This window comes from Leptodactylus fuscus, chromosome 8, assembly GCF_031893055.1.
Source record: "Leptodactylus fuscus isolate aLepFus1 chromosome 8, aLepFus1.hap2, whole genome shotgun sequence".
NCBI classification, from domain to species: domain Eukaryota; kingdom Metazoa; phylum Chordata; class Amphibia; order Anura; family Leptodactylidae; genus Leptodactylus; species Leptodactylus fuscus.
Genome location: NC_134272.1, coordinates 53,631,307 through 53,646,740, shown reverse-complemented (window position 1 = coordinate 53,646,740; position 15,434 = coordinate 53,631,307). Strand labels below are relative to the sequence as shown.

Here is a 15,434-nt window from a genome sequence, read left to right as displayed (position 1 = left end):
GGTGGTCCCGGGCCCCCTGCCATGGATTCTTTGACCTTTTCCTCCATTAATGTGAATGGGCTTAATACTCCTGAAAAAAGGTCCTCCCTCTTGCGATTGCTCTGGAGTAAGAGAACGGCTGTGGCTTTCGTGCAGGAGACACACTTTAGGGAGGGCTCTGTCCCCTCTCTTTCCTCTCTAAGATACCCTGACGTATATCATAGCTGTTTTTCTGAATCCAAGTCTAGGGGAGTTAGCATTTTAATTGGGCGTTCGGTGGCTTGGAAGTATCGAGCAGCTCTTTCGGACCACTCGGGTAGGTTCCTGTTTGTTAAGGGGGAATTGGCGGGCACCTTATTCACCTTCGCTAATCTTTACCTTCCCAATTCGGATCAGATTGGTTCCCTAGAGCGCATCTTAGATAAATTATCCGATTTTGCTGAAGGGACCCTTTTGGTTGGAGGGGATTTCAATCTGGCTTTAGACCCCTCCTTGGATGTCTCTCGAGGTATCTCGCACATGTCTACTCGTGCTTTATGCCGGGTCCGTAAACTTCTTCATTCCCACCAACTGATTGATGCTTGGCGCACGATCCACCCAGATGGTAGGGACTACTCGTTTTACTCACACCCCCGAGATGTCTACTCAAGATTGGACTATTTTTTCGTCCGTCATTCGGATGTCCCATTGCTGCGGGGTTCCACGATTGACCCTATAACTTTCTCTGATCACGCGATGGTCCATGTTGATCTGTCATCCCCCTCGAAGAGGCCTAGATCCTGGCAGTGGCGCCTTAATGAGTCGCTTCTCCAGGATGTGCCGACTTCCCTGGCAGTCACTTCCGCACTTGAACTCTACTTCAAGGAGAATAACACGCCTGACACCTCCCCTGTTATGCTTTGGGCGGCTCATAAGTGTGTTATCAGGGGGGTGCTGATCCAACATGGCTCTCGCTTGAAGAAGGAGAGGTCTAGGGAACTTGCTGCACTGATAGCCGACGTGGTCTCTCTGGAGCAGTCACACAAACGCTCGCATGCGCCTGATGTTCGCACGGCTCTTCTTCTGGCTCGCAGGAAATTGCGTGAGAGACTTGACGTTAGAACCCGTCGCCTCTTAGCTAGGGGGCGCCGACATTTTTATGAATACGGGAACAAATGTAGAACTTTAGCCCGTTCCCTCCGGGAACAACGCTCTCGCAACTTTGTCCCCCTCGTCGCCGGGCCCTCGGGTACGCGTATCACGGATCCGAATCGCATCGCGGAGGAATTTGCTAACTTTTACCGGCGCCTCTATAACTTATCTCCCCACTCTGCGGTTCCTTCGAGTCCCCCGGTCCCTCCGTTGATTGATCGGTACATCTGTGAATCGGGTTTACCTCGTCTTTCGGAGGAAGCTCTGGCTTCCCTGGAAGCCCCTATTACCGGTGAGGAGGTTGCGCAGGCCCTTGGATCTATGCAGCCTAGTAAGGCCCCCGGCCCGGATGGCCTTCCCGCCTCTTACTATAAAAAGTTTGCGCCTTTGCTCTTGGGTCCCCTGACGGGTGCCATTAATGCGGTTTCTGACGGTGCGCCGTTGCCCCCAGATATGACCAGGGCCCACATCACGGTCATACACAAGGAGGGTAAGGACCCCACCCTGTGCTCCAGTTACAGACCCATTTCTCTCCTTAATGTTGATCTAAAGGTTTTCTCCAAGGTCCTGGCTACACGCTTAGCCCCTCTCCTGCTTGACCTGGTGTCCCTTCTAGAGAGGCCAGGGACAATACTGTTAAGGTCCTTAATGTTGTTCATTTCGCCCGCTCCCGCAATCGCCCGCTATGTCTTCTCTCCACTGATGCGGAGAGGGCGTTTGACCGGGTGGGTTGGCCCTTCCTCTTTGCGGTTTTGGACCATATTGGCCTTGGCCCCTCTATGAAGTCCTGGATTTCCTCACTGTATACTGACCCCTCCGCATCCACGAGAGTCAATGGGTTCTTGTCCTCCCCTTTTCTGATCAGAAATGGCACTCGCCAGGGTTGCCCGCTCTCCCCCTTGATTTTTGTCCTCACTTTGGAGCCCCTTCTCCGGACACTCAGAGCTAATTCTGCCCTATTAGGTGTTGAGATGGGGGGCAGACACGTGAAAATAGCGGCTTACGCGGACGATCTCTTGTTTTTTCTGCGCGACCCGTCGACTTCGCTCCCGGTCCTGATGTCGGAATTGGAGGTGTTTTCCCGTTTGGCTAACTTTAAATTAATTACCAAAAGTCGGAGGCGCTTGACGTCTCGCTCCCCCCGGGCCTTAGGGCAGCTCTTACCCTTGCTTTCCCCTTCCGTTGGTCTCAAACTGCCATAAAATATCTCGGCGTTTGGATCCCTAGTTCTCTTGACGAACTCTTCTCCCTTAATTACCTGCCGCTACTTAGGACAGTCCGCCTTGATCTGAAAAAGTGGTCCAGAGGCACTTATACATGGTTCGGCCGTTGTGCCATTTATAAAATGAATGTCATGCCCAGATTTCTGTATTTGCTACAAACCTTGCCCATCCATATTCCTCCTAGTTTCTTCAAATCGCTCTACTCGGATCTGATCCGATTTGTTTGGCAGGGTAAGCGCGCCAGGCTGGCGCGTACCACCCTGACCCTCCCGAAAAAACGGGGCGGCCTGGGTCTTCCTGATCCTCGCCGCTATTATGAGGCTGCTCTTTTGCATCGGGTTCTGGATTGGTGCCGTCACTCTCCCTTCAAGCAGTGGATCTCCTTGGAGGGTTCCTTTTCACATGTCCCGTTGCACCTGCTCCCCTGGCTGGACCCGGTCCCCACCCCTGCCCTCTCCTCTCACCCCACGATTGGGCCTACCCTCCGGGTGTGTCGACTGCTCTTTCGCAAGGACGGCCTTTCTCCCTCCCCTTCCCCCCTTCTTCCTGTTTTGGGCTCTCCATCCTTCCCTCCGGGGTTTTCTCCAGGCCCTTTTCGCTCGTGGTTGAGGGCTGGTGTGCAGAGGGTCTTCCATTTCCGAGTCAATGGTCAGTGGCGACCCCTTAGCGACATTCAATTAGACATGGCTCTCCCTGCTTTGGGGCCCTGGAGAGGGCTGCAGCTCACTCATTTTCTCTCCTCCTTCGCTGACCCGACCTCCTTTGATAGATCTCTTACGAGCTTTGAGAAAGCCTGTGTTGGCACTGGCCTTCAACGCCACTCCCTGTCAGAGTTTTATGCCCTTTTGGTCTCCCCTCCTCCGGACCACAGACCCTCTTTCCTCTCCAAGTGGGAGGCTGACCTTAACCTTTCCTTTTCGGACGCGGATTGCTCTAGAATTTTGGAGCTTGCTCACAAGAGCTCATTGGCCTGTAAATACCAAGAGGCGGGCTACAAGATCCTTACTAGGTGGTACCATGTCCCTTCCCTTCTACATAAATTTTTCTCGTCTGCCTCTCCTCTTTGCTGGCGATGTGGTTCGGAGGAGGGGACACTTCTCCGTGTTTTTTGGAGCTGCCCAGTTCTGAGAGAGTTCTGGGATGGTGTCCATCGTTTAACGTCCCAAATTTTTCAGACTGATCTGCCGAATTCCCCGGCCTGCTTCCTCCTTCATCTGTCTGGGGTCTCCCGCAAGGCCTACCGGAAGTCTGCAGTTCGACACTTGATTAACGCAGCTAGGGCCTGTGTCCCGGCCTTGTGGAAATCCCCTAATCCCCCGTCTCTTTGCCACTGGGTTCGCAAGGTGGAGGACCTCCAAGCTATGGAGGATCTCACGGCGTCCTTACGAGATGCCTATGATGTCTTCCTGGGGGCCTGGACCCCTTGGATCCTCTTCCAGGGCTCTGACCAATACAGGTCCATTGTGGGCTGTGGGTGAGGTCTTGGAGTGGGTGTGTCCCGGGACTCCCCCCCTCCCCCCTTTTCTCCTTTTTCCCTATTCCTTTCTCCTCCCTGTTGGCTTCCCCCCGTTTCTCTTTCCCCTCCCCCCCCTCCCTAGCTTACCTCTTGTCCCCCCCCCCCCCAGATGGTTTTCTCCTGTTTCACTCTGTTCCCCCTTCGTCCTCTTTCATTTTATGTAGTGACGCAGTGTCGGCCGCTCCTCCCCCGTATTGTTGGTTGTGGTGAGGTCCGGCCTTTGAATTTGTCGGGCGACCCTCGTTCTGGTTGGGTCCCCCGTGTTTTGTTATGTGATTGTTTTTGATTCATATATCTTTTATTTTCTCTCCTCTGTGACCTTGTTTTCATAAATAAAGAATTTATAAAAAAAAAAAGATGCGCCTCGCATGAAAGGCATTACCTTATCCTTAGCCAACATGGTACCCCTGACCCACAAGAATGCAAAACGACAAAAAAAAAATAAAAAAAAAATCTATCATAACTCATTCACGAAAGTTGAGTTAAAAGAGCAGCCATATAACGGATAGATTTCTGTTCAGCAAAAAGAATTCAGCTTAAATCTTATCTGCAGACTCATGCATGTGATGTCCTGTATTTCTTCCGGAACTTTAGTACTTTATTACTTTCTAGACAATAAAACAGATAAACCATGTTTATTTCAATGCTAAGCTGACTTTAGGACATCATATAAACCTCATAAATCATAGTGTAATATGATCATTGTGTGAGGTTTAGGCACTGTACAAACCCATAAACGTGTACTATACACCCACCATGTCCTCTAGGAAAATCCCCTGATTTATACAGGTGACTATGGCAAACAAAGGGTTCTTTCCAAATAGGTTATCGTATGAAAAAGTATCCACAGAACGTGGATGTGTATTATCAGAAAAAGGGGTACGGCTTAGAAGCACCAAGGTGCACCAAAATGGCGTCAGAAAAATTTGACTTAAAGAGGGGGAGCTCACACTACCGTTACAAATGTCTGCTGCTTTCTTCAGTCATAGGAAGACAGAAACTGACATTAGCTGTCAGACTGATATAGTGTCCATTCCCATTGACACTACATGAAGCTAGCTTCCATCATATTGCTTTATTTTTGTAACAGAAGATAAAGTCCTGCTTGTAGGACTTTTTCTTCCAAAACAAACAACCCTAAAGGGACTGGTGATATACAGGTGTTCCCCCAGTCTTTTGTGTAAAGACTCCCATGTACTTCCTATATACTGTAAACCAAATCGCTCGATACACAATATGAGCAGTGGCAGAATTAATAAACTTTATTTTTTATTGCCTCATGCACAGAAGAAAAATCTTAGGACCACGTTGTGTACGCCTTTATGCGAAACCAGAGAGGCAAGCCAATTGGACTTATCTGATGTCAAAGAAGATGGGGAAACCCAATTATTTATCACTCTTGCATGAAACTTGCACTAACGTTAACGGCTAGTTGACATGGGGCTCTGCGTGAACACATTCTGTTGCGGTTTTCCACTCCGAATTAGGCCCAAAGGAATGAGCCTAGTCCAGAGGGTGGTGTCGAGAGGACACCGCAGCTGATTCAGCCACGGAATCCACCTGAAGAAAGGGCAGCTCGTTTCTTTTTTTCCATGAGCGGGAACGTACTACTCACGGAAAAAAAAAATTTTTTAGCGGTCTACATAGATCTCTATTGTGAGAGGGCGGATTTTCAGGTGGATTCAGCATCAAAATCCGCCCCCTCTTGCCCCGTGTGAACGAGCCCTAAAGGAGTTATGTGGTCAATTACACTTTTTCTGCAGTGCACTCATTGCCAAATATGAGCACACTTACTAACACACATACCATCGCCGATTCATAGAGTTGTGGTGGGCTCTGTGCTCTGCAACTGGTGATCCATCTTGGGGCCACAGCTCTACCCCAGCTGCTTGGCATAAATGTGACCCAGAGTCAAGTCACCAGCAGCAGAACACAAAGGCTTACACCCACCTGCAAATCTATGCATTGGCATGACAGGGGGGTTGGCATGTATATGCTCATATTGGGCAGAAAAATGTAAGTGCCCAAGAAACCACTTGAGACTTAGGACACATTTTGCAAAAAAGCCTAATTTTTTTTCGCTAGGGTTTTCTGAATGAAATCCAGGAGTGACTTTAGCAGAATGGAGCAATATAAGAGCTTCCTCTATATAACTCATTCCTTTTGAAAACCACTTTTGGCTTTGGCTCAAAAACCACACAAGAAAACAACAAAATCTGCAACAAAAAGTCAAACTTTTTCACAACTTACAAGGAACCTAATGGGTTTTTCCCACAAATAGCATGCATGTCCCATCATGTGGATGGAGGAGAAGTGCCCGATAGCTGGCTGATCCCACCACAGATCACGAGTTCCCTGTATATGTATGTATGTATGTATGTATGATCACCAGTCCATTAGTTTCTGCAGTAGAACTTCAAATGAATATTTATCCCTGGCCTGACAACCCCTTAAAGAATGGAAGCCATGAGGTTAGTGTGGTCAGTCTTATTGTACAGACGCGGCTAGAATATCTAAAGAATGACAATTCTGTCGCACGACCTTTCAATGTGACCTGACAATTGTGCGCACTCAGATTTCAACCAGGGCCACATCTGTTGGTGTGGGCTATATACGTACAATGTCCTCAGGTTTTCTACAAGCGAGATCCACCATGACGGCTCGTGTGTGGGTGTTACTCAGTGAGTAAGGCTGATTCACATGGCTAGAATACTGCACTTCCTTATTATAGCTGTACTGCAGGCCAAAGCATCCAAACTAGAAAGTTATTACAGATGTGTGGAGACAGCCTTAGGCTTTGTTCACACTACAATTCCATCAGATTTCCAGGAAAGTGTCTTATCAAAAACCTGACAGCTCCGCTATAAAGCAGGTCATGGCATGCAAAGCAGATCAAAACCTGGAGATCGTGGCCATTACACACTGGCATGTCGGGCACACAGGCTGTATAGCAGCTGGCACATTGTTATAGTAATGGTGCCCTGTATACCATCAGATACAACAATATGCCCGTGCAGTCTATTAGTATACTACTCCAACTCTACAGGAACCACAAGTGCCAGTGCTGTGAGGGCATGCTGAGAGTTGTGGTGCCACCAATCTAGACGCACAGAGAGCAGCCTGCCCAGCACACAATAGTAAGACACTCCATTACCTCCCCCGTGTGCCCACCCTCCTGCCCCTCTGTGCGGGCACCATCAGGACCCCGGAGTCCTCACCCTCAAGCTCTTCTTATAAGGAAACCAGTAACAAGACGCTGTCCAAGAACATCAGACATGCCAGCTCCCGCCATATGCCCCGTACACCCGACTAACACACACCCGCACCGGGCATACACAATAAGGAGAACGTCATCAGCGCCCATATTACATGTAACACCCGGACACCCTCTGCTCATTACCTGCCGATTTCAGGCGCCCTTTCTTCAGGGAGTCAGACCATTAAGCCGGAGCCGTCAGTGCTCACAGCTCCACCTACAGGTAGAAGGACCGAAGAGCAACTAGCGCGGCACAAGCTCCGGCATCTCGGGTGCCAGCATGGCATAGCGTCCTGAGTGTGGGGCACAGACAGTGTGTGTGGGGTCAATAGCAAAACACCTGGAGGGTAGACCTCACAAATAACCGGAATATTAGGAACAATGCTAAAGCATGCTGCCCAGAGATTTCAGCTGCATAATGGCTCAGACCAGGGTACAGTTCTTGGTGCAGTGTGTGGCATGTTCTGGGCGCAGGGTCATGAGTTGTGCCAGGTCCTGTATATTATTATTCAGCCACAGACAGAATCCCCTATGGCTAAGACCACACACTGTGAACAAGCCACTTTTTTGTTGCATTTATTTTTTTGAGAATATTGTGGGGCTTCAGTCTCAAGATATATTGCCATAGTCAACCAGAACCCTGAAACAGCTGTCTGCAGGTTCTTATACTTCTACATTCTGCTCAATCCACTACTAACTTTGTTTAAAAAAAACTGCAATAAAATCGGCAAAAAAAAAAACAAACAAACTGCGTTATCACAAGTAGCAGCTTAGGATAAGGCCAGGGCATCCGCGGCAAAACTCATGGCATTTAACAGTACCTGAAATTAAGTAGATGGGATTCATCCACACATTGCAGAAAAATATCTGCAATGGAAAGCATTGTTTTTTTGTAAATCGCATAATGTCAATTACAGAATCACTGGTGTTTTCCATATAGGTATAGTAGGGACAAAAAAACAGCAGAAGAAAACTCTGCAGACTTTCTGTGAAAAGCGCTTTTTGGCTTCAGCTCACTACATAGGGCCTAAGCCTTAAGGTTTTTTTTTTCCTTTTACCATGAACAGCACTTATTCCTCATCCACATCATAAGGAATAAGTGTCTGGCCTCTTGGGGTTCCCACCACAGCTTCCCCCATCCCTTCCCCTGCACAAGAACAAGAATTTCCTGTGTAGGCATGCACCGGCATCCAGTCGCAGATACCCGTATTTTGGTCCGGAACCTGAGACAGCCTCCGCCTCAGGTTCCAGTCCAAAAAACCCTGTGTGAACCCGGCCTAAAAATCATCAGGACTCAGACACCTGGCCCCAAACAGATCAGCTGTTTGAGTACAATTAGGCCAATTAGCACAATTAGGCTATGTGACCAATGAATGTGGTTATACTGGTGGGGATATTATATTGTTTTGGGACGCAGGAGAGCATGTTATACTCTGGGGCCACTAAGGGGTTTTATACCATGTAGAATGTTATATACCATGGGGGCTCAGGGGAGCATTTTTATCCTGTGAGGGGCCACTGTGGAGCACTATATACCATGTGGGAGGGGCAGCATTCTATACTATGGAGTGCACTGTGGAGCATTAAATACCATGTGGATCATTATACTGTAGGGAGGGTGCTTAAAATTCCTGCTGTCTCACTATAATTTTTCCCATACTTGTAGAGCTCAATGGACATGTTATTCCCCATATACTGTGCATGAATCGGCCAGGTAGCTATTGGGGTCTGCACAGTAATATAGGAGATTACTATATTGGGAATATACCCTGTAACACCAGATAGTAAGTACATATGTAAGATATGAAGGAGCCATGCTGTAGGTGAATATCAAGAAGTTGTTGGGTGGGCCCCCAGATCAAGTTTCACTGTGGGCCCTAAGGCTTGGTTCACACATTCAAATGAATGGGTTTGAAAGAGTCCTACAGGTTTCCGTCTCCTGCCTCTGTTTTGTGCAGGAAACAGAAACCTGCAGAATGGCGACCGGGCACAGATGTGAACGAGCCCTTATCTGTCCTCTATGGGACAGACAGCGTTTGCTATCAGCATAAAAAGGTGTCAGTATGCAATCAGTATGTGCATCAGTCCGTTTTTAGTCTCAAACTGAATTCAAACGGACGGATGGCATACTGATGTGTGAACCAAGCCTAAGTCCTTCAGTCCAACACTGGAAGCATTAGTATCACTAAACTCATACTGACTCGCAGAATAAAGGTAACACATTAGGCTATATTTACACAACTGAGTTTCACTCATGAAATTTGGTCTGTGTGTGTATGAATATCATGCTGGGAGAGAGACTCCTATTATTATAGATATCTATGCTGCTAGTCCATGCCTCACACTGACATACTGTCCCATAGTCATTCTAGCTATTATATTAGGTCATGTGAATGTGGGCTAAGTAACCAGTTTGACTGGTAACTATACGTAGTGCATGATATACCAGACTCTACTCTATCTGATATTACATTTTCGTTTTAGGAATTATGTCTGATTAGTTATAACAATTACCGTCTTCTGTTGCCTAGAGAGCAGATATACCTGTACAAGATTTTCTTCAGTGGTTAGTGAGCCAAACTTACCCGTGTTGATATCAGTCAGATATGCCGAAAGTTTCCAGAATTTGCTATGTCAGTAAATCGGTATACTGTTCAAAGCATGTCTCCACTTTTAATGGAGACAATGTTAGGCAAAGCAGCTACATAGACGTGTACCTTGTATCATATACGGTATCTTCACTTCCCTTTGGGTGTTGCAGCAGTTCTGTGAAATTGTTTAGTTAAATATATATATTTCTATACCCTTTCACTTTCTAGACTGACGTGCACAAATATGTGGTATTGCTACATTTTCCTGTAGGACAGACCTATAGTTCACAAAGACATGACTTTAACTCTGTGTGAGTTCAGCCTTAGATTTTAAAAAAAGAAAGAAACTTCACAGCTTACTGTCTAAATTTTAGACAGAGCAAAATTATACCAAGAAATCTAAAAATGTGCCAGATTTATCACAGTGACTCCCAGTGACAATGATAAATGTGGAGCATCTTAGACATTTTGTCTAATGTTACACCACCAATAGTTTGGCTAAATCTGTTTAAATTTTTGCAGCATTTTGGTACACCACAAGCCAGGTCCCTTTCTCAAGGTGGGAAAAAAGTGTCTGAAAGGTTTAACAAAACAGGTGTAAGGAGAGTATGATAGTTTTTTGGATAGATGGGTAACCATTTATTTTCTCCAGAGTTCTATTTGAGTCAGACCTTGTTTTTCTAGGCTGGTTCCAATTCTGGATCATGTGATCATAATTATAAAGTACAAATTGTCTTGCAAAAAATAAAACCCTGTGAAGGGAAATATAAAAAGTTATGGCTTTTGGAAGAGAATAAGGAGAAGAAACCAAAAATTGAAAAATGACTGCAGCAGGAAGGGGTTAAAGATAGCATCCACTCAGGTTCTAAGCGGGTATCATAGTTACCAGGTCAATGCCCGTGATCAGAGACAACAGTGATTACACGCAATTAACCTTATAGATGCCATGGTCAGATGTGACCGTGTCATCGGAGAGGTTCTTTTTCATTTTCACTTTCTGTTCAGATTCCTTCCATGCAGTGAAATTGCAGGAGCAATTTACTTGCAATGACTACTGGTAGTCCCTAAAGGCTCTCAGGTCTGCCAATGCTATGTAAGCATTTAACTCCCGGCAAATAAGATTCCTAACACAACTCTGTACATGGAAATATGATATCATTACAAGTGTCATAGTATGGCGATGCATACAAATTTATTTTTCGAAGTGTTATATTGGTTTAAAGATATTAAAACATAGCAAAACTATATAAATTTGGTATTGATTGTAGTGAAGGAAAAATGACTGCAGTAGGACGGGGTTAAAGGTTATAGCTACAGCAGGAGCATTTTTCTATATATAAATTATTGCTTTACACTGTACTTATATAGACAAAATTAAAAAAAAAATTCTCAATAGGTTTTCATTAAAACTTTTCAAATGTTTTTACTGCACTTTTTCTTACACAGGTCGCAGTGTCCAGTTCAGAAAGAAATCTGGTTGAGAAACTGTATAAAGCTATGGCCCCACGTAGCACCGCTGCAACGCTTCGTGGTTTTTCCCACAGCGCTTTTCGCAGGAAGTCCGTAGAAATTTCCTCTGCAGACTTTCTGCTTTAATCATGCCTATAGGGAAACCGCTAGTGTTTTCATAGGTATAATTGACATGCAGCGATTTCCAAAACCACACTGGTATAATGGGGTCCACCTGGTTTCTGCACAAAGAGGTTGAAAAATATGGGGAGAAAAGCGCTGCTTACAGCACTTTTCTTTCCGCATTTTTAAGGCAGAGAGGGGAACGGAATCACTACACAGATAGCCAACACTGGTGTGAACCCAGCCTGAGTCTATTGACCTTATCTCTGCTTTAGGTCACTTTCTCCTTGTCATTATTTGTCAGTATTTCCTATCAGTATTTGTGTTTTCACTATTGGGGACAGCAGTACCATAGGGAAGGAAGGACTCCTACCATCATAGATGACAATGATGATGAGAGTCTGGGTGCCGGTCACGGTTTGGTCTAGGAAATATGGCCAACTTCAAGTCCATAACTCATGGACCAAACCTACCCGTATGAAGCCTTTAAAGCCACTTTCATAAGTTCAGTATTTGGTTAGTATTTTGGATCACTTCTTGTAAGCCAAAACCAGAAGTAGAGCCTAAAAAAAGACAAAATATAATCAAAATAAAACAAGCACTATACCATACAATGTGGGACAGATAAACTAATAAATATGCACTAGAATTCTGGCATAATGTGTGCCCAAAAACCTTTCTTAGGCTGGTTGCACACCACCATTTGCTTCCGGCTGGCTGTGAATTAAAGGCATGGGCGACATTCGGATGTTACCCGTGTGCTGCCCATGCCCTGGCTGTGCTTCTGCAGCTCCTTCTATTAAATGAATAGGAGCCACAGGAACGGTTTGTGTGTCTTATATGATATATAGGTGGGCTTGTTGAAAAGTGTGCCTTGGTATCCTAGTAGTAATAAGCAGTGCAAAGTTAGACTAGACAGTCGAAAAGTATTCCAGATTTATCGAACAGCATCAGACACTTTGGAAAATCTGGTGAAGCGTTAGGCTCCGTTCTCACGGAGTAATGCACCGCTCATTTAGACACGTATACATGTGTCAGAGCCCGACGCTTCAAAACAGAACCCATTGATTTCAATGGGTGCCGGCTTAAGCGCGCTACACATTGAAATCAATGGGAGGCTTTGTAACCCATTGATTTCAATGTGTTACGCTTGTAAGCCAGCACCCATTGAAATCAATGGGATCTGTTTTGAAGCGCCGCGCTCTGATACGTATATTCGTGTCTAAATGAGCGGCGCGTTACTCCGTGAGAACGGAGCCTAAGACTGTGTAGACTATCTTTGCATTGTCTGAAAGTTAGACAGTTTTAGTTTATCTATATCTTCATTTGGGCGTAGAAGGAATCCAATTCTCTTGCAGTAAGAACAATAAAAGAATTGTACCTTCACACTTCACCAGTTTTTTCAGATCATGCATTCAGAAACAAAATTCTACACAGATTATTCAGAAGCTGTAAAAGATCATTTAAAGGGAGTCTTCTGGCGCCAAAAACATTAATAAACCAGCCCCAGTACTTTATAGTGCTCAGAGCGGTGAGCGTAGTGCTATCATTTATTTATAGAATGGCTGCCTAATTTTGCCTATGCAAATGAACAAAGAATCCATTGGAGACATATCCTTATGCACCTAAGCATCACTGCAAGATTGTAAGACGAAGTGTGGGGAATGCTCCGATTAAGTCAGTCGGTATTGAGTGAGAAGAGTGCAAGGCTCAGACACCATGACATGTCCCCGATGCACTGTTATCTATTTGCATTCGAATAAAAAGCTGTTTTTTTTGTCAAAGTAGCCATTCTACAAAAATATTATAGCATTGTGCTTAGTACTGGGCTGGTTTCATAATGTTTTTGGTGCTGACAGACTCCCTTTAAGTTGAAACTTGTCACTCGCACCAAGTCACTCCTCTTGCAACCTCCAAATGGCTGTTGAGAGATCCACTACAGAAATTGTGTAACCAGCTTCAACTTCTGAAAAACAATAGGCTTCTTATCAATAACCCTACAAGCACAAGAGGAACATTAAGCAAATAATGGCTTTCGGAAGAAAGGCCAATTTTTTCAGCAAGTGGTTATGGCGTGGGTGAGAACTGGATGAGACCCAAGCAAGGCCAATCCTAGGTTATGTACAGTCTGACTCAAAAATGAAAAAGGCTGCCTCCTAGTTAGAATGTTCCCTCCACTAGGAAAAAACAAGTGTCCTGCGGATTCTGCCTCTGATCACCTGCAGAGCTTGCAGTACAAACCACAACGCTGAGCCTAATGCTACCTGAGGCTAACCAGAGAGGGAAAAGAGAGGAGCCGGAGGGGCAGAAAATGGAGAAGAGTCTGAGGCAGAAATATACTTTAATTCCTCATCATTTACTGCCATGTGAACGGGTCCTAATAGGTCCCCCTTATATTGGATAATACTGCCCTAAGAGGTAATAGGGGCACTATAACCTACACATGGGGACTATTACCTGTGCCCTAATAACACCCCCATAGGTAATTAGATATCCCCCTTTATAAATAATGCTATTAAGTGTTGGAGGGCACCATTACTGTAGTAGTGTCCTATTAGCACCCACCACATAATTAATGTTATATACTAGGGAAGGGGGGGGGGTATTACAGTAACAGTGCTCTAATAGTGCCCTGTCGCCAGTAGTGCTATTACCTGTGAGGGGCATTATTACTGGCCTAATAGCCCCCCTCACCCTACATACTGTTCAGTGTGCACTGAACTATAATGATATGGTATTACAGTTTACCTATGCAGCATTCAGGACCTGTTCTGCCGCACAGAATGGGTTCATTCTACTTCCAGAACCACAACTCCACCTCTTTGGTACAGCTGGAGCGCAATAGAAATGACACATCCTGTGTGCCAGAAGAGCATAAGTAAACTTGTACCATATAATTATAGTTCAGAGCAAGGAGAAGGAACAGGGACGCCTGAAGATGCCTCTAATACTATGGAAAATATGTACTGTCTGAATCCAACCCACATGCAGCTAACCCCTTAGGGACTCTGTGATCTGCCGTCTGAGGCGAGATGCTCTTGCTTAATGGCAGAATCTGCCTTGGACCTGAGAAATAGTCACCAGCCCAATGAAATACCTCACCTGATAGGTGCTGTCACCCTGAGCATTCTGGTGTTTTGTTTCTTTACATCCATTGTGCTATTTTAAGATATACGCCCTTTTAGTGGTCATTCACATGTTGGAATTTGTAGCTGATATTGTAGTGGAATCTGACTGTAGTGAAGTAAAGTAGGATCTAGTAGCCAACTGGGCAGTAAAACTGTGTGACATCCAGAACACAGAAACCGCACCCCCAGTAAAACTACAGTGTACCCTTTATCAAGTTAGAACATGGAGACATAGTATACAATAATCAACATATATTATACATCAGTATATAGTAATCCATATACACAATAATAAAATATAAGATCAATGTACATTCTAAGGCTAGTTTACATGGGTAAAGTTGGCAGCGGATTTTGACGCAGAATCTGCCTCAAAATCCGCTGCAAATGGCTCCCATTGACTTCAATGGGAGCCGCTCGTTTCTTTGTTCCCCTAGCTACAGTAGTAGCGGAAAAAAGAAGCGAGCCACCCTATCTTGCCGTGGAATGCCGCGACGGGATTCCAGTGCACTGCACCGGCATCTGCGACAGAATGTGTACACATGGAGTTCATTTGACTCCGTGTGAACTAGACCTAGAACGACTTGTATAATCCAGTAAAAGCGGGAGATATCCATAATACCAGAGGATAAGGGAAAGATGCTGCTATTTGAATATTTATCTATTTTATTTGCACATATTTTGATCCATTTTCGAGGATCTAAGGCCCGGTTCACATCTTGTGTTCAGGTTTCTGTTTGTGGAAAAAACTTGAGGACCCTGCGCATTACCTATACATATTAAAAAGCGGTTACATAAGGAAACCTGAGGACTCCATAGACTATAATGGGTCCACATGATTTCTGCATGAAACATGTGGAAAGAAAAGTGAACTTGCAGCATTTTCAAAAATTCTTGCATTTTGGCAGCATGTTAATTTCATCAGGAAAATTAGGAGAATAAAATTGCAGAGGAAATCGCAGCAAAAGTTCAATGAAAACTGCTGTGGAACAAAAAAAAAGCAACATGTTTTTTTTGCAGCATGTTTTAGTTGTGTTT

General features: G+C 45.2%; 2 protein-coding genes across 2 annotated transcripts in view; both read right to left on the bottom strand.

Moving 5' to 3' along the window:
• ZC3H7A (zinc finger CCCH-type containing 7A) overlaps positions 1-7,278 on the bottom strand; it is a 41,172-nt gene extending 33,894 nt beyond the window's left edge. Inside the window, exon 1 of the mRNA XM_075285805.1 lies at positions 7,250-7,278. The gene's annotated coding sequence lies outside the window, so the exon portion shown is untranslated. The remainder of the gene's footprint in view (positions 1-7,249) is intronic.
• The window catches only part of LITAF (lipopolysaccharide induced TNF factor), a 329,531-nt gene that overhangs the window by 246,416 nt on the left and 67,681 nt on the right, over positions 1-15,434 (bottom strand). The gene's annotated exons all lie outside the window — the stretch shown is intronic.